This window comes from Schistocerca serialis, chromosome 3 (assembly GCF_023864345.2).
Source record: "Schistocerca serialis cubense isolate TAMUIC-IGC-003099 chromosome 3, iqSchSeri2.2, whole genome shotgun sequence".
Lineage (NCBI taxonomy): Eukaryota > Metazoa > Arthropoda > Insecta > Orthoptera > Acrididae > Schistocerca > Schistocerca serialis.
In genome coordinates, this window is record NC_064640.1 from 351,133,359 (window position 1) to 351,154,186 (window position 20,828).

The window sequence follows — 20,828 nt, forward strand, 5'->3', positions numbered from 1 at the left end:
ATAATAAATACAAATAAATGATAATGAATATTATAAATGATAATCAATAATAATGAATAATAATAATAAAGAGAAGTACGGTTTTGCATGCATTATCATGTTGGAATTCAAACTTGCCGCCATTTTTTTTTCTTCTGGAGGCTTAGGTTAGTGGACATAGCGCAATTGGACTATTTTCCCGCCAAAATTCAAAATTCCCGCCATTTTTTTCTTGAGGTTAGGTTAGTGGACATAGCACAATTGACCTATTTTCCTGCCAAAAGCCGCCATCTTGGATGACGTCGTCGCCGCGATCTTGAATAAATTTGGCAACACTGCAGCATGGCCTGGTACGAAGGTTGCCCTACTACTGACCACCTGCATTATTTTCCCTGTCCCTATCAAGACTGTTCCCTGATCCACCCACTATCACTACTTGATACTCCTTCGTAAATTTCCTACATAACTCCCTTACGCTGTCAGTCACTTGAGCCAACCCTGCACTAGGCTTCACAATGCTGGTGACCTGGTACCCACTTCCGAACACTTCCTGCAACTAGCCTGCCGGTGTGGCCGAGCAGTTCTAGGCGCTTCAGTCTGGAACCGTGCGACCGCTACTCTAGTACCTTGTGGTGTCACCGCCAGACACCACACTTGCTAGGTGGTAGCCTTTAAATCGACCTCGGTCCATTAGTATACGCCGGACCCGCGTGTCGCCACTGTCAATGATTGCAGACCGAGCGCCACCACACGGCAGGTCTAGAGAGACTTACTAGCACTCGCCCAGTTGTACAGCCGACTTAGCCAGAGATGGATCACGGACAATTACGCTCTCATTTGCCGAGACGATAGTTAGCATAGCCTTCAGCTATGTCATTTGCTACGACCTAGAAAGGCGCCATAGCATTTGATAATTAATATTGTGAAGCTTGTACAGTAACGAGAGATGTACACCAATTGTGGATTAAAGTTAAGTATTCCAAGAACTACGTTCTTTTCTCTATAGGATAATTACTTTACCTTGTTCCAGACCTCACGCCAATCTGCGTGAGCTTAACAGCGTGCATTTCGGCCTCCTCTAGCAAAACAGTGTTGGCTCTTCTGCCAACACTTCATACCTCCCGCCCCGAAAGTCGAACATGCGCCAGAACAAATGGACGTGGTCAGCCCATAGAGGGCTCCGCGTCCGCAGCGGCTATTCCAAGCAGCGGCACTCGCGCAGCGTGGGCGTCACTGCTACGCCATGTGCAGACAACGGCCAATAGCCGCTCCCTCCAGTTTTGTATATAGGGACCGGCTCTGCCCTAGTCCAGTTCACACTCGTCCTCCGCACCAAATGCAACACCGCCCCTGGTCATGATGGCATCACCTACCGTCACCTCAAGGAATCCCCTCCATCCTTCCTGTCTGTCCTTGCTACCCTGTATAATGTCCTCCTCTCCACTGGATTTTACCCCAACCTGTGGAAGACTTCCCGTGTCCTGCTGTTCCCTAAACCTAAAAAACCCCCCTCTGATACCTCTTCCTATCGTCCAATCTGCCTCACCTCCGTGTTCAGTAAGGTCTTCAAGGCCATCCTCTCTCACTGTATTCACCATCACCTTAACCAGTACCGCCTCCTTCCTCTTACCCAATGTGGCTTCCGGCCTTCCTTCTCCGCCAACGACCAGCTCCTTAACCTTACTAATCTTCTTTCCCTCCAGCTTAACTCCCGTCGCTCTGCTATCTTTGTTTCCCTTGATCTCCAGAACGCCTATGACCGTGTCTGGCATCCCGGGCTCCTCTTCAAACTCCAGACCTATGCTCTCCCCATCAACTTCATCTGTCTCATTGCTTCCTTCCTCTCCCATCGTCCCTCCTATGCGACTATCCACAATTCCTACTCCCGTACTTTTTATCCCTCTGCCGGCGTGCCCCAAGTTTCTGTCCTTTCCCCTCTCCTCCATCTCCTGTACACTGCTGATATGCCCAAACCTTCTCCTCCTGTTCATCTTCTCCAGTTCGCTGATGACCCCGCCTTCCTAGCCCTTTATCCTACCCTTCAATGGTCCCAATGTACCCTCCAAACCCACCTTGACCAATTCAGTGGTTCCTCCGTGTTAATCCCTCCAACACCCAGGGGATCATCATAGGCCGCACCACCCGCTCCTTCCGCCTCCATGATTTCTACCTCACCATTTATGGCCATCCTATCCACCTCACTCCTACCCTCAAGTAGCTTGGCCTCACACTCGACCGCCACCTCACCTGGACTGCCCATCTCCTTACCATCCAAAACAAAGCTCACAACCGCCTCCACCTCCTGAAACTCCTGTCTGGCCGGACATGGGGTCTTCATCCTTCCACCATCCTTCACACCTACAAATTCTTGATCCACCCTATCCTCTGTTATGCCAGTGTAGCTTCGATTTCTGCCCCTCCCCGGTTCTATAAAGCACTCTAAATCCTCAAACACCATGTGCTCCACCTCACCTTCCACATCCGCCTTCCGTCCCCCACGCACATCCTCTACGACCTCATCCCCTTCCCCCACCTTCTCCTTTCCCTTGAACACATCCGCACACTATATATTGCCTTGATCCCCCTCACCCCCTGGTGTCTCCTTTCCTCTCCACCCCCAACCAATTGCCACGCCTTTACCGTTGTGTCCCACCCTCTCTCCATCTCCACACCCTTCATCTCCTTTCCCAAGGCAGCTTCCACCGTCTACCCCTCCTGGTTGATGAGCTTCGCCCTGACATCTACCCTTCCTACCAACTCTAACCCCATCTTCCTGCCTCCTCCTCAGGGCTCCCTCTCCTCCTCCTCCCTCCTCCTGAGCGGCTTCCCCCTCTTACTCCGCCTCCATCTCTTGTGCCTCCTTTCAGTGTCTCTGCACTCCCTCCTGCCCTGTCTTCCCTCTTCATCTCCCACCCCACGTGTCTCCTGCCTCTTTGTGTACCCACTGATGCCCCTCCTCTTATCATCCCGCCGCTTCCCCTGCTGCCCCTTGCTCTCCCCTCCTTTTCCATCCTCGCTGCCCTTTTCATCGGCAGGTCGCGCCTGGCAGTTTTATTCTTCGTCGTGTGTTTTTACTACTGTGGCCGACTTTTAATGTGTGCATGTCCATTCAGTGTCTTCTCTGAGTTTTTAAGAATCGCCAACTGTGTTTTTTAACTTTCTGGTGACTTTTTTTTTAACTGTCCTTCATGAATGTCTCCGTGTTAGTCTATATTTTTTACCTCCATTTTCTCCCATTATTCTGTTTTAAGTTCCCCTTTATCGCCTTATGTATGTACCATTTTATTCTTATTTTAAGTTCATGTCACTCGGCTGAAGAGCGGCGGATTGTGCCGCTGACAGCCCTCCCCTGCCCATATGGGGCAGGAGAATGAAATCACAATAAAGAAAAAAAACCTAGTCCAGTCAGTCTGGTACTCGCTCTGGATTGCGTCTATATCTCGGCGGTACTGCGTTCTGGTCGTTGCTCGTTGTTGACGTTTGCCTGTCTCTGGTTCCGAGTGGATTTACTGTTGGTGTTTGGTGTTGTGGTTTCTACAAGCCTCCATTGTTTCTCTCTTCCTTGTTGTGTCGGTCATTGTCGGTTGTTGTCGGTTGTCGTTGGTCTGTCGTCCGACTCGTCCTGGTGTTTACCTGGTGGTGCGTGCTCCACCGCCGGCGGCTTCCCCGCCTGGCGGCTCCGATCTGCAGCCCAAGGCGTTCCCGCGGTTTGTTTTGGTTACTACAGCTACGGTCGCAGGTTCGAATCCTGCCTCGGATGTGGATGTGTGTGATGTCCTTAGGTTAGTTAGCTTTAAGTAGTTCTAAGTTCTAGGAGACTGATGACCTCAGATGTTAAGTCCCGTAGTGCTCAGAGCCATTTGAGCCACTTCCTGCAAGTGCTGACCCACACCCCTATCGTGAGAAGTACCTACCAGCAGAACCTTCTTCTTTCTACTAGACTTTGCAACTAACCTAGGCCTCCTAATTGCTGAGGACTGCTGCATGTTCCCTACATCTACAGTTACACGAGGCTCCTCTCCACTCAACTCTGACAGTTGGTCAAATCTATTGCATATACGCAAAGCAAAACTGTCTGAATACCTCCTCTTCCTAGCCTCATTCTTGCCAACTGCCAATTCCCATTCCCCACCACCCTTCACCCTCCTCAACGTATCTAGTTCCTCCTTTGTGCGTTGTAACTGCACCTGAAGGGCACAGATCTTACGCTCCTGCTCCTCTATCAACTAATTTCTACTGCAGATTCTGCATTCCCAGGAGAGGATCTCATTAAAGTGACCACTGCCTTCACCTCTGCATTCCCCCCCGCCCTCCCCCAATGAAAATACCGTAACCCACTACTCACAAACCTACAACAGAGCCCACACTTCTCACTCATGGTAAAATTTTACAGTTACTGAGGAAAACTATACGTCTATGTTACCAAAGTTCAGTGACACCAGTAGAACTGTTTATAGGACTCACAATAATGGTCTCGAAATTCCCTATCTACTAAAAAAGCAACTACTTGTACTAATATTACTACACCACAGCTGATGCAATAACTACAAAACTTCACAAAATTTTTAGCTAAAACCAAAAAATTCAAAATGCCACGGGAACACTAAACGAAGTTAAAACACTGAATGAAAATTTTACTGAAATATTCCACTAGAAACAATAAGAAACGTCAGTTGAAAACTAAAGCACGAAATTTACTAAACGACATCAAACACAGAAAACTCTAAAAAAACACAGCGAGCGAACGTTTATTAAATCGTTATTTCGCCACAAACGACACGAAACACTGCTGAAAACTATTAAATTTAATAACTATATAACAGTGCACAATTGTTTCTACATTTCACATGTATTTGTATGCGTGATGCGGATTTGCTGAATCTACATAGATTCAGGTTATTGCCTCAGACATTTTGCAGAATGATACATACTGACCAGTTTTTATACAAGGTGTGTAATCAGATACCGATTCTTAAATATTACAGAGTTAGTAACAAAGTAGGAAAGTGCGCAAACAGTAGTGGCAGAAAGCGACACGAATTTGATGCAAATACATTTAAAATTGGACACTGCTTTAAAATGAAGCCAACGATTTGTAGTAGGTTCAGATACTTTATTTACTGTAGAAAAGTAAATTTGTTTTTTAAGTTATTTATCTGAAATTCAACATTTGCTCCATCGCCACTGAGACGGCGACATTATAAAATTTACTTGTCGTGAGCACATCTCTCGAGATGAGAAACGTTGTCACTGACACCCCTATTCTAAATTCAGCGCCTTGAAAGTGTGTTATATTATCTCTGGCTCATCTTTATTTTTGATTAGAAATGTTCTGAAGTAAAAATGTCGTATGGTGCAGTGGTTCTTCTCACTGATGAATTTAAGAGATCAGTAAATAAAAAACGATACTGTAACGCACATCCAAATAAGCTGTATTATTATAGATATCTAACATGGTATTAGATATCTCTGTAAAGTAGCTCATAAGAAACAGTTATCACTGAAGAAACAACTAGCATTCTTAGTACTCAAACAAACAGAATTCAATAAACATAAACTTGATTTTGTGAAGGATTACCATCGTGACAGCAAGTGTAACTCCACACAAATTTTTATTAGAAACGAATTCCATCAGTTACTATTCGACAATTTAACTGTAGAACAGGAAAGTGGGTTCATCATTGACAATTACGTACTGGTGCTGTAAGCAGGCGAAATATTCGTTTATTTTTTGCGTATACAGGTGACTTGTTTCAGCCCGTCAGCGATCGAGTGCGATAAAATGTTTCTTGTGTGCAGAATGTACACTGATATCTGCAATTGACGGTATTAACAATCTTTTACTGAGAGGGTAAACTGTCAGAGTTAACGTTTTCACCATATTTAATATTACAAAATTTTGTTTCAGATACATTTTTTCAAACCAGCACTGATCCATTTGACAGCAAAAACTTCCTGTTCACGGTAAATCGCAGTAGGACGTCATGTCCAATGCCCTAACAACTAAGAGGCAAACATCTACCGTAGGTAGACCGTCAAATAACATCCCAAATTGTGGCTGCCAAGTACTCCAGCTTTCAATCGCGGTCTGGGAAAATTCCTCTTGTCCAAAAATACGACCGGGCGCAGACCGCTCTTGAAAGATGGAATTCTTTGCAGCCACAATTTTGGATGTTATTTGACGGTCCACCTAAGGTAGATAATTGCTTGTTAGTTGTTAGGGCACGGACATGACACCTCACCACTGCTAGATTTCAGATGCACCTAACAATTGAGCTAAGATCCCAAAACCGTGGTACAGTATAGCGACTTCTTTCTTGCAAGACTTCGGTCAATAAAGTATGTTACAACTGTAGCGGATTTGTTTACCATGAACATGTTGCAGAACATTTGTGGATGTCCCACAAATAAAAATAATGTTAAAAGCTAACTGTTACATAGGTCGATTTAATCACTCTGAATATGTGGAATTCGATATTGCGTCAGTCTAGGTGGCTTGTTATTACCAGTAGTAATCAGTAGTGTCCCTCATATCCACCTTGCATACGGCAGTTTTCTCCTACATTGTCATAACTGTCGCTGCGTAGAGCTTGGGTGCAATGAAGTAACATTTCCACACATACCAGATTATTCAAATAGGATCATTGTCATTAGTTATTACATATATTTAAGCCCTCCCATCATCTCTAACCGCCCCCCACCCCAGGCCCGACAGTTACAAATGTAATACGGTGAGTTGACTAAAGTCACGAGATACTTCCTAATATCATGCTGGACCATCATTTGCCAGCCGGCCGGAGTGGCCGTGCGGTTCTAGGCGCTACAGTCTGGAACCGGGCTACCGCTACGGTCGCAGGTTCGAATCCTGCCTCGGGCATGGATGTGTGTGATGTCCTTAGGTTAGTTAGGTTTAATTAGTTCTAAGTTCTAGGCGACTGATGACCTCAGCAGTTGAGTCGCATAGTGCTCAGAGCCATTTGAACCCAATTTGAACCTTCATTTGCCGGGTGTAGTGCAGCAACTCGATGTGTCATGGACTCAGCAAGTCGTTGGATGTCCCCTCGCAGAAATATTCAGCCAACCTGCCTCTACAGACGCCCATAATTCCGAAAGTGTTGCCGGTGCGGGATTTTGTACAGGAACTGACTTCTCTATTATGTCCCATGAATGTTTGATGGGTTTGGCGTCGGGTGATCTGGGTGGCCAAATAATTCACTCGGACTGTCCAGAATGTTCTGACATGGCACATTGTCATCCATAAAATTCCATCGTTATTTGAGAAAATGAAGTCCATGAATGCTTGCAAGTGGTCTCCAGGTAACCGAACATAACCATTTCCTTCAGTGATCGGATCAGTTGTACCAAAGAACCCAGTACATTCCATGTAAACATAGTCCCAACCATTACGAAACCACCCTCCCAGCATGCTTGTTGACAATTTGGGTCCATGGCTTCGTGGGGTCTGTGCCATACTCACACCCTACCATCTGTTGTTACCAACTGAATTCGGGACTCATCTGAGTAGCTCACGTATTTCCAGTCGTCTAGGGTCCAATCAATATCGCCACGAGCCCAGCAGAGGTGCTGCTGCCGATGTCCCACTTTTAGCAAAGGCATTCGCGTCAGTCGTCTGCTGCCGTAGCCATTAACGCCAAATTTCATAGCACTGTTCTAACGGATATGATCGTCGCACGTTCCACATTGATTCTGCGGTTATTTCACGCCGTCTTTCTTGTCTGTTAGCGCTGACAACACGACGTAAACGCCACTGCTCTCGGTCGTTAAGTGAAGGCCTTCGGCCAGTGAGTTGTTCCTGGTGGGAGGTAATGCCTGAAATTTGGTATTCTGGGCACATTCTTGTGACGATGTATCTCGGAATATTGAATTCCCTAACTATTTCCGAAATTTAATGTCCCATGGGTCTAGCTCCAATTACCATCCACGTTCAAAGTCTGTTAATTTTCATCTTGTGGCCATAATCACTTCGGAAACCTTTTCACATGAATCACCTGAGTACAAATGACAGCTCCGACAGTGTACTGCCGTTTTATACTTTGTGTACGGCACACTATCTCCATATCTATACGTACATATCGCTGTCCCGTGATTTTGTCACTCCATCATAAGTTCATATAAACATGTAGAAGACATTTTAGACGGGAATGGAAGGGAGGAAGGAAGATTAGGCTTTAGCATCCCGTCTACGACGAGGCCACTGGGACGGAGCACAAGCTTTATGGAGAAACGAAATCGGCTTTGATCTTCCCAGGGGACTATTCGTCTTAAGGAATTTAAGGAAATAATGGAAAACCTGAATCTCGATGACTGGACAGGGATCTGAACCGCTGATCTCGCGAAGTGTTATACCACGGCACTACTTCGTAAGTTTTGTTGATGCGGGATCTTAGTTCTGGGACATGCAATATTGTCCCGGTGTCGTCTTTAATAATTCACTACCATACAGCTATAATTGGGTAGATTACCTCTCTGTTGTTAGTTTAGTTTCACGGTTTCGGCTTTTGGCAACATGTACAGCTGCACGGATCCTGAAGAACAGCATGTTGACCATGTGGATGTGATCGTGATTACTACGTTTGTCAAAACGATTTTTATTTCCAGAGACAATCATAATTATATTTTTGTATTACCAGCATGAGGTGTATTAAACCTTCACCTTCAGGTCACAGCGTGGCGTAGTCGACTTAAGCTTCGTTGAGGTTAGTGACAATGTGAAATCCTCAAAGGGGACTACGCCTACTGTACTGTATATAGATATCCATATGACAGTTTGTGCCTGGAAATAAAAAGAATTTTAACCCTAATTATGTGTTCTGTCGAGAAAGAATGGGTTAACTGGAATGAAATCAGTGACATAAAATGATGTCACTTCATTGACATGTGATATGATGCATTTTACATTGGACATTATTGAAATTATTATCTTCTACGTACTTTAAGGGTTCCCTTCGAGAATTGCTGCTTCTCAAAACTTGTAAAATGAACTGAAGTTATACTCTTGGTCACATATTTTTCACAACAAACCATGGTCATGCCGTAACAATTATATGGGAGCCCTAATTACTGCATGACAGACATCGTTTGTTTCCTTGCTTTCTAGCATGTCGATAGTGGATATAATTTGAGATATGGTCACTTGGAAACTGTACTGGAACTACCTTGCAGCAGTCAGGACTTCTGAACAGGGGATTCGACAAGTAATATCTCAGAAGCATTTCAGACGGCTATAAAATTATTTCTTTTCGCAGTAAAGGTTTAACGACATCCCAGTATAGCGTGTCAAGGAAAGACCTTTTACTTCAAGTAACGTAGTTGTGTACATCTAATCTTCAGTCGTTAACTGGTATCACCTTCAATAACGTGTGATAGAAAGGATAGTTCTAACTGCAAAAAAAAACATTGATTTCACAGTTTCACTCATTTATCATACGAAAAAATAAGTAAAATGTTTGTTATGCAGTCTTATGTTCGATAAAAGAAATAAATGAAAAGGAAATTAGATCAGTCACACTGTAGTACCACTCTTCGTGGTATAATATGGCCAAAGTCAACAACAAAGCTCTTAGTATAATCTACGTTTGTCATTTACGTATTCCGAAATAACTGTAGAAGTAGCTGGGTGATCTGTTTTCCGCAAGACTCTGTTTTCAATCACTCGCGAATGTACTTGCGGCAGACATAACTTTGCATACGACAGGTGATTTCTTATCACCACATTCATTGTGGAAGTCTGAGTACTTTCAAACTTGACAGCGCCATTTTTTTTTCATTTTCTTTCCTCGTGGTCGAGCTATTTGTAAAGTGACAGTTTTAATTTTAGCGGGCCGTCAAAACAAACTTGGGCATATCTGTTTCTGTGGATTGGAATAAATAAATTTAAATGGCATTCGAGAAATCGAATGCTGCAGAAGACGTCACCGAGTTATTGCAGACATTTGCATATTTATTGCGTTTCTAGTGTCATCTGAATATTGACGTTTCATTATTTGAGTCTTCGAGTGAAACATTAATATTCATCACTTTAAGCAATTCGTCTAGTATCAGAGCAAGAAATGCACGACGTAGGTTTGTGATACTACTCCGGCGTGCAATCAACGGAACATTTTTCGCGACGTCTTTGTTTTCTTGCGTTTTCTGATACAGGTTTAGTTTCTAAGTAAGGTCGGATTTGCTTTACGTGCAGGAAGGTAATTGAAATGTGGTGACAATTTCCATATCTTCACTCCGGGCAGTAAAGTTTTCCAAGAGTTCTGGCAGTAGGCCCCTAAAGACAACTTCTGGGTGAACTTAAAGAGCAGCTCCGCAAGGAAAATCTTTTAAGTAGTTGTCTTCTTTCTGAAATATTGCACCTGTTTTCAGGTGACTGTTGTCTACAGATGACCTGACATGAACATTTGCCATCTTGGAGGTAACAAAGAGTTTTTATTTCCTGCCATAGGAGCCAAATAGGGGCGACCAGTACGTTACTGAATTACCGGTTAACTGAAGACTAGTTCATGGACACAAATCAGATAACAGTAATCCGCCGACTTTACTTTCTCAGATCCTCCATAATACTCAGTTAATAAGGCACAGCAACAACTTGGAAATAGTAGGCTCAAGAGGACAAGTAGACTTCCTCTTCATAGGGTTTCCAAAGATGTTTATCACTACCAGTTTGTCGTCTCATAACCAAGATATGATAATACGGAGTGTGATGAAAAATATTTGTTTGACTCGAAGAAAATTTTGGTAATAGAACCAGAAATTCCTAGAGCCCTTGTCACGAAATGATTTAAGAAACACATTACGTCTTACTTTCTTGCGGCGTATCTTCCGATAGTGGACTGTATCGTCGGTGTATGGTCGTAACGAAAAAAGCACAGATTACATAGTATTTTACTCTGTGTACTGAATGGCAGCCGTCTTTAAATGTTGATAGACACAAAAAATGTCTATAACAAAGGGAAAAATACCAATAATATCTGATTACTAGATAAGTGCCTATGTAAAAGAGCGACTCTGATGTATCCAGGATGTAATAATACGAAGTGATGTGAAATGGGAGTGATATATGTAATCAGAACTAGGGAACGGGAGTAAAAGACTGAAATATATCGGAGGAAGGGAGTGTGAGAGTTAAGAATTGTGAAGAGAGACCAAGGCTTGAATACAGTATGCAGATTCAAATGGATGTAGGTTGCGGTAGATATGCAGAGATGAATAGGCTTGCACAAGATAGACTAGCAGCCGGCCGGAGTGGCCGAGCGGTTCTAGGCGCTACAGTCTGGAACCGCGCGACCGCTACGGTCGCAGGTTCGAATCCTGCCTCGGGCATGGATGTGTGTGATGTCGTTAGGTTAGTCATGTTTAAGTAGTTCTAAGTTCTAGGGGACTGATGACCTCAAATGTTAAGTCCCATAGTGCTCAGAGCCATTTGAACCATTTTGAACTAGCACGGAGAGCTGTGCCAGACCAGTCTTCGGACTCATTACCACATCAACAACAAATACGGTGAGAGGATTCTGAGGAGATTTCGAAACGAAACGACCTACTAGTGAGACCATTTCTAGAATTCCAAAGTTTGGCATTCAAGTATGCGTGACAGACATCGTACGGTTGAAGATACAAGCTGCTAGTGTCGTAACAGTGACCAACCTCCGTATCATCTGCAGATGGCGTCGTTTTGATGTGGTGTGGATGGGAATGGACTCAACACGCCTTTCTTCCAATCTTTGTTAGCTCTCCAGACCTTGGAACCGCTACTTTTCACTCACGTAACTCCTCAACTGACCTAATGAGACTGAGAGAAATACCCTGCATTCCACCCACCAAGGAAAAGTCCCTTTCAGTTCCAGGAGCCGAGCGAGGTGGCGCATTCGGGAGGACGACAGTTCAATCCCGCGTCCGGCTATCCTCATTTACGTTTTCCATGATTTCCCTAAAATCGCCCCAGGCAAATGCCGGGATGGTTCCTTTGAAAGGGCACGGCCGACATCCTTCCCCATCCTTCCCTAATCCGATGAGACCGATGACCTTGTAGTTTGGTCTCTTCCCCCAAACAACCCAAGTTCCAGGAATTGAATCTGAGTCCTCCGCAGGGAAGTCAGTAGCGCTGACGCTCTACTATGGAGGTGGAGTCAGACGAAAGTGTGAAAGAGATATTCAGGGGACTTACGTCGAAATCTTGGGATCTTGCTCCTACGGAACTCTGTGAATTTAGGAAAGCAATATACGAGGAAGACTTTACAACAATTCTGTTGCCATCACCGCATATTTCCCGCAGGGATCCTAAGACTGAGATAAGAGAATCACGGGGCGTATGGATGCATACAGACAGTTTTCCCTCGCTTCTAATGCAAATGGAAAAGGTCGGAAAGTCACTAACATGGGTAGGTCATGACGTACTTATCGCTGAGTATATACATGGCAATTCAGCAGCCCCTACAGAAAAAATTAACAGGAGCTTTTTGTAGGAAATCTAATCCAGTTAAATTTTGTACTGCGATACGTTTTCGCTAGAGGCCGCAATTTTCGAGTTTTTCAAGGAAAACGTGCAAAAGAGGCCTTCAAACTCATCCCCACTTCCACACTCAGCCTCCAACGGTCAGGATTTCTAGTATATTGTTCACGACACTCCCTCCTATCACTGTACAAATATTTGCGACTTGTAGAATTATTTCTTATATTCGACCGTTTTTAGTCTTCGGTGACTTGACCTTATTATGCCAACGGCTTAGTCAAGCGCTTACAAATTGAAGTTTGTGTAAATTTTACATATATATTCTGTGAATTTTAACAACATAAAATAAACGATGACATCGTGGTATTCGTGAGGCATTCGGACTAGGAAACTTCTGTGCTTGTAAGGATCAAGTTTGGATCGAAGAGTCAAAGTAATTATTTTTAGCGTAACGTTTACAAAAGTCGTCTTTCGTTCATTACCCTCATGACCACGTTTAAATTAATAATGTTAACGAAGTAGCCGCCTATGCTGGTGGCGTAATAGCACAATCAATAGAGATCAAAAGAGGTCGAATATCGGGAATAGCTGGTGTAGTAGGAACTTTTTGTACGGTGGTAGGAGGGATGAGTGTGGAGTGGAGATGCGTTTCAAGAATATTTTTGTCCTTCTTTTTTAAAAACTCGCAAGCCGTGGCCTCCAGCGATAGCGCGTCCCAGTACAAAATTTAACTTCATTAAATTTCCTACAAAGAAAGTCCAGCTCATTTTTCCTGTAGGGCTAATAATTTGCGCGTAGCGAGCGAGAGAATATGAGAACCTCTCGCGAGGTTTATTAAGGTCAGCTATAACATTGTAGGTTGGATAAAACGACAGCGGTAGGGGCAGCTGACTCACCCTGTATGTAGATGTAGAGAGTGATCACATAGTCCTATTACGCCCTGTATATTACATTAATGTTAATCAATTGTTGTTTGTTGTAGTTGCAGATGTTGATATAAATTTAAATCATGTCTGATGAATTTACTTACACCATGGAGAAACGGTTCGTAATGAGCGCGCAGACTCACGAACGACTCCGTACAGTAAAATCAATTAGAGATATTCAGTACTTTAAACATAGCTGCGCTACAGCAACGGTTCCACGTAATCAGATTAAGAGCAGCCGACCAGTTGCAAAGGATAAAGTATTCTTTACCTAGGTTTCAATAGATATAAATCTATCTTCTTCAGAAGACGGTCTGGGGACAATGAATATCGTAATTTATATTAAGGTATGAAACATGAGTCAAGATTTTTTTTTCTTTATTGTGATTTCATGCCCCTGCCCCAGATGGGCAGGGGAGGGCTGTCAGCAGCACAATCCGCCGCTCTTCAGCCGAGTGACATGGTAACTAAAACAAGAATAAACTAATACATACATAAGGAGATATAAAAGGGGAACATAAAACAGAGTAAGGGGAGAAAATGGAGGTAAAAATACACTGTCATGTAGAAGTTCATTGGGAACAGTTAAAAAAGTCACCAGAAAGTTAAAAAACACAGTTGGCGATTTTTAAAACACAGAGAAGACACTGGATGTGCATGCACAGGTTAAAAGTTGGCCACAGTATTAAAAACACTCCGAAACAACACACTTAAAACCCACTTGGAGCACACACGACGAAGAATAAAACTACCAGGCGGGACCTGCCGAGGGAAAGGTCAGAGAGGATGGAAAAGGAGGGGAGAGCACGGGGCAGCTGGGGAAGCGGCAGGATGAAGAGAGGAGGGGCAACCGTGGGTTCACGAAGAGGCAGGAGACACATGGGGCGGGAGAGGAAAAGGGAAGACTGGGCAGGAGGGAGTGCAGAGACACTGAAAGAAGGCACAAGAGATGGACGGGGAGTAGGAGGGGAAATCCGCTCAGAAGGAGGGAGGGGGAGGAGAGGGAGCCCTGAGGAGGAGGCAGGAAGAGGGGGTTAGAGTTGGTAGGAAGGGTAGATGTCAGGGCGAAGCTCATCATCCGGGAGTGGGAGACGGTGGAAGTTGTGTTGGGAAAGGAGATGGAGGGTGTGGAGATGGAGAGAGGGAGGGACACAACGGTAAAGGCGCGGCAATTGGTTGGGAGTGGAGAGGAAGAGAGACACCAGGGGGTGGGGGGGATCAAGGCGGCGAACAATATATAGTGTGCGGATGTGTTCAAGGAAAAGGAGAAGGTGGGGGAAGGGGATGAGGTCATAGAGGATGCGCGTGGGGGACGGAAGGCGGATGCGGAAGGCGAGGCGGAGTGCATGGCGTTCGAGGATTTGGAGGGCTTTATAGAACCAGGGAGGGGCGGAAATCCAAGCAACGCTGGCATAACAAAGGATGGGGCGGATCATGGATTTGTAGGTGTGAAGGATGGTGGAAGGATGCAGACCCCACGTCCGGCCGGACAGGAGTTTCAGGAGGCGGAGGCGGTTGTGAGCTTTGTTTTGGATGGTAAGGAGATGGGGAGTCCAGGTGAGGTGGCGGTCGAGTGTGAGGCCAAGGTATTTGAGGGTAGGAGTGAGGTGGATAGGACGGCCGTAAATGGTGAGGTAGAAATCATGGAGGCGGAAGGAGCGGGTGGTGCGGCCTATGATGATCGCCTGGGTCTTGGAGAGATTAACACGGAGGAACCACTGGTTGCACCAAGCGGTGAATTGGTCGAGGTGGATTTGGAGGGTACGTTGGGACCGTTGAAGGGTAGGATAAAGGGCTAGGAAGGCGGTGTCATCAGCGAACTGGAGAAGATGAACAGGAGGGGGAGGTTTGGGCATATCAGCAGTGTACAGGAGATAGAGGAGAGGGGAAAGGACAGAACCTTGGGGCACGCCGGCAGAGGGGTAGAAAGTACGAGAGTTGGAATTGTGGATAGTCACATAGGAGGGACGATGGGAGAGGAAGGAAGCAACAAGACGGACGAAGTTGATGGGGAGAGCATAGATCTGGAGTTTGAATAGGAGCCCGGGATGCCAGACACGGTCATAGGCATTCTGGAGATCAAGGGAAACAAAGATAGCAGAGCGACGGGAGTTAAGTTGGAGGGAAAGAAGATGGGTAAGGTTAAGGAGCTGGTCGTCAGCAGAGAAGGAAGGCCGGAAGCCACATTGGGTAAGAGGAAGGAGGCGGTGCTGGTTAAGGTGGCGGTGGATACGGCGAGAGAGGATGGCCTCAAAGACCTTACTGAACATGGAGGTGAGGCAGATGGGACGATAGGAAGAGGTAGCAGAGGGGGGTTTGTTTGGCTTAGGGAACAGCAGGACACGGGAAGTCTTCCACAGGTCAGGGTAAAATCCAGTGGAGAGGAGGACATTGTACAGCGTAGCAAGGACAGACAGGAAGGATGGAGGGGATTCCTTGAGGTGACGGTAGGTGACGCCATCATGACCAGGGGCGGTGTTTCGTTTGGAGCGGAGGATGAGTGTGATGTCTTGCATGGTGATGGGAGTGTTGATGTCGGAGGGGGTAGCCAATCCAAGTACTGGAAGCTAGGGGCGAGCGGAGGGACAGAGGTGTCAATGCGGTCAAGGACAGTGGGGAAGAGGGAGTAATCAAAATGGGGATCGTCAGGAATGGAGAAGACCTCGGACTGGTGGGAAGCAAAATGGTTAACCTTACTGAGGTTGTCAGGAAAGGGTCGATCGTCATGGAGGATGGGGTAATGCGGGGTGGGATGGCTACCAGTAAGGCGGTGGAAGGCTGACCAGTACTTGGAGGAGTTGACAGGGAGGGTGGAGTTGAGGCGTGTGCATGTCTGACGCCAGTCCCGGCGTTTCTTTGCTGTAAGGAGGTTCCGGATATGTCGCTGTAATTGCCGGTGGTGGGTGAGAGTATCCCGGTCACGAGTGCGGAGGAAGGAGTGGTAGAGCCTGCGGGATTCACGCAGAAGAAGGACAGCCTGTGGAGGAAGCGTAGGGCGGTGAGGGTGGATGAGTTTGGTAGGGACATGAGCCTCCACAGCGTCAGAAATGGTCTTCTGAAGGAAGGAAAAGGCATGGGTGATGTCATCAGGGTGGTGGAAAGTGAGGGTGTGGCTTGCAACCTGTAAGGCAATGGATTCCCGGTAGGCATCCCAATTGGCACGGTGGTAGTCATGGACAGATTTTGGTGGGGCAGGTGGGCGGATGGCTGCAGTGGCAGGACGGGTAGAGGAGATGGTGAGAAGGACAGGGAGATGGTCACTACCGACGGGATCGAGGACATCAATGGCAATGCGACCAAGGAGGTTGGGGGAAGCGAGGATAACATCGGGGGTGGAGTTACTTTCAGGACGGGTGTGCTGTGGTAGAGGAACAAGGTCACCATGGAGGGTGGTAAGGAACTGATGCCACCGCCGAAGGGTGGCAGGGTCACGGCTGTGGATGTTGAGGTCAGCGGCGATCACATAGGTGGAGAAGGTACGGTCAACGTGGGAAATGAAGTCAAAGGGGAGAGGAGCTGTGGGGCGAATATACATAGTGGCACAGGTGACGGTGAGGGAGGGAAAAAAGAGGCTGAGGAGAAGGTGTTCGGTTGGGTCATTGAGGAGGGGTTGTGGCCGGACAGGGAGATGCCGGAGGTGGCCGATAGCGACCCCACCTTGAGCTAGGGGAAGGGGATTGTCAGTGCGGTGAAGGAGATAAGGGGAGATGCGGACCACATGGTGGGGTTGGAGGAAGGTTTCATTAAGGATGAAGGAGTCAACCTGGTGCTGGGAGAGGGTATGCATGAAGAGGTATTTGTTTGCAGGGAGGGAGCGAATGTTGAGGTAGAGGAGACGATACTGTTGACGAGCCATGGGGTTGGGTGTGGGAAGGGTGTGGGAAGGGGAGAGAGGGGCTTAAACGAGGGTGTCTAGGCGGGTGAAGGTAAAGTGGGCCTGGTTGTGGGAGTACGTGGCGTAGGTGTTTAAGTGGAAAATAGAGCGGGCAGCGAGGGAAATCTGCTGGAGTGTGTGGGGGCGCTGGAAGGGGTGGATGTTCTGAAGGACGACGATGAGGAACCGGATGATGTCTTCTGCTGTAGGGGGAGGGCGGAGGGAATTGTTAGGGTGGATAGGTGGGTCAATGGGGCGAACGGGGACAGTGAGTTCAGGGTTGGTGGGAGGGGGCTTGGCTTTGCATTTGGAGGAATAGGTGGGGTGAGGTTCATTGCAGGTGTTGCAGGATGGGGGGGAGGCGAGGTTGGGACACTGTTTGAGGAAGTGGGAGGCCTTACAATGGGGGCAGGTGGGTGGGTTCTTGCAGTGTTGGGTGAGGTGGTCATTGTACAGAAGACAACGCTGGCAGCGGTAGGATTGAGGAGGGGAACGGGACGGGTCAACAGGGTGGCGGCGGTTGAAAATCAGGGCTCCCTGCGTGAGGAGGTGGTCGATGGAGGAGGCGGACTCTGTAAAGATACGCATGAGGAAAGTAGGGCCAGAGGAGTTGTAAATACGGCGGGCAGAGCGGACTTCCAGGGAGGGGTGGGCATTCAGTTCCGCCAACACCTCAGCCTCCGTGACCACAGGGCTGAGTTTTGTGATGACGGCAGTGAGGGTCGGCGGACGACGAGGTGGTTGGGGTTGACGAGGAGAGGAGAATGTAAGGAATGGGGTAAGGGAGGCTTGGGGCCCAAAGGTGATGCGGGGAAGGCGCCGGAGGAGATCAGTATGGAAGGACGGAGAGGGAGACTTGATGAGGACAGAGTCTCTGCGAGGGATAAGTTGGGTGATGGGTGCACTGGGGATGTACTTCCGGATTTCAAGGGTGAGGGTGCGGGCATCCAGGAATTTCGGATCAGGGTTGGCTAGGACAAAGGTATACAGGGAGGGGGCTGGAGAGGAGGGAGGTAGGGTGGTATCCATAGCGGGGTCAGTGGGAGGTGGGGCGGGCAGTGGCTTTTTGGAGGAAGGAGTAGAGGAGAGATCGCCACTGTGCCGTTTGGAAGATTTTTTGGCGGGTGTTGCCTGGGAGGAGGGATGAGGGACTGGATGGATGGGTAGGTGGTGGGAGGCAGGGCCCTCCTGTGAGGCAGTAGCACCGGATGAGAGGGTAGGGCGCTCTGTGGCGGCGACTGTGGCGCGGCGGGCGGAGACTCTGGCAGGGGAAGCAGCGGTAGTTGCAGGGGGGAGAGGGGGAAAGTCGTCTCGGCGGGCGACAGGAGGGGGAGGAGGGTTGGGAGCAGGGACAGAGGCAGGAGCGGGAGAAGCAGCAGGGGCAGTAGCAGGGGTAGGAGCAGGAGTGACGTACAGGTCGGGATACATCGATGGAGAGGAGATAGATGGGGAGGAGACTGTGAGTAGGGGAGGTGCATGAGACGGGTGAATCCCAGAGGAAGCACTCCATGACGTTACAGTGGGGGCAGGTGAAGGAGAGGTGTAGATGATGGTGGTAGTTGGGGCGTCCATGATCGCAGGCGGCAGCGAACACCGAGAGACGGCGGCAGCGGCGAGCACCGAGAGACGGCGGCAGAAGAAGCGGCGAGCACCAAGAGACGGCGACAGCGGCGGCTGCGGCGGCGGCGGCGGCGGCGGCGGCGACTGCTGAAGAAGCGGCGACCAGGTGGCGGCGGCGGCGGCGGAAGAAGCGGCGACCAGGCGGCGTCGGCAGAAGAGGAAGCGGCGAGCACCGACAGACGGCGACCAAGCGGCGGCGGCGGCGGCGGCGGCGGCGGCGGCAAGCACCGGGCGGCGGCGAACAGATGACAACGGCGACGACGGCGGCGGCGGCGGCGGGCAGCACTGACGGCGTGCAGACAGGCAACAACGCGACAAGCACGGTTGGGGCTCTTCCACGTCGAAGATACACCCTGAGAGTAGCCCAGGCAGTGCGAGTCCTCGATGAGGAAGTGAGAGAATCCAACCCTCGAATGGATGAGTCAAGAATAAAGTTTAACATATATTAGAAAAATATTGTATTACAAGATGTGAGAAGGATTCCTGGTACTTACAGTATTACATTAACATGAAGCGATATGTCCTTATCGTTTTTACAAACATCTGCATAGTTTTATTAGTCAAATAAAATATAGCCCTGAGAACAGGGTTTGTCAGACAAATAAAATAGGTACATGGAAGTTGGAGAGCGCATAAGCGACTGAGTAAAATCGGCCAGCGTAGTAGCACTGCGGCCAGGGCAGGTGGCGCTCAGGTCGCGAACTATGTGCCGATTGGCGTACTGAAGTAACATTTGAAATATCAATATTAAATGCGTTCTTAAATAGAGTGACAATAAATAAAAAGGAAAGCATTTAACACTCCCGTTATGACATTGTGGGAGGTATAGGAACAATAACGTAGATACATACATCAAAAAGACAGTTGGCGCTTCCGCCGTGAGTTACATGCAGTGGCCTATACAGCCAGAATATAAAAGTTATATTACCATATTAGTGAAGCACATAGAACATACATAAGTCAAAACTTTAAGAACAATCAGTAATGGCTCTTAAGACATAAATTACGAAACCTGGTCCACAATCCAGTTACTACATATTATAGAATAAGAGAAAATTACATGAGGGCCGCTGTAGTGGCAGCCATACATCGTGAGAAGAACACATTATATAAAAGGTAATGAACTGAAAGATTTGATCAACTCGGCCAGCCCCACCTGCCTCATGCGGGTTTTCTCTGAGGACGCCCCCTCCATTGACCGTTTCCTGAAGGAGGGTGCCCTCTTCCACCAGTGGTACAAGGTAGACCCCTCCCGTTCCCCTCCTCAATCCCTGCGCTGCCAGAGGTGTCTGTGCTATAATGCGCACCCCACAGCTGAGTGCCGCGAGGCCCCCACCTGCCCGCATTGTCGGCAAGCGCACTTCCTCCGGCAGTGCCCTAACCTCCAATCTTCTCCCTCCTGTAATACCTGCAATCTCCCCCATCCCAGCTACTCCCAAAAGTGTAAAGCCCGACCCCCTCAAACCACTCCTGAACTCACCGTACCTGTCCGTCCTCTGGACGCCCCCACCCCTCCTGGCAATTCCCTTCGTCCCCCCCCCCCCCGCTGAGGACATCATCAGGTTCCTCACCATCGTCCTCCAGAATGTTCATCCCTTTCAGCGCCCCCACACCCTCCAACAGATCTCCCTCGCCACCCGTTCCATTTTTCACCTTAAAATGTACGCCACCTATTCCAACAACCAGGACCATTTCACCTTCTCCCGTCTTGACACCCTCGTCTAAATCCCTGTCATGGCGCCACAGCACCGTATCCTTTTCAACAACATCCGCTCCCTTCCCGCCAAACAAGAACCTCTTCCTGCACACCCTTGCTACCCACCGTGTGGATGCCTTCCTCCGCAATGAAACCTTCCTCCAACCCCACCACTCCATCCACACCTCCCCCTATCTCCTCCACCGCTCCGATAATCCCCTCCCAGTTGCGCGTGGCGGAGTTGCCATTGGTCACCACCACCAGATCCCCGTT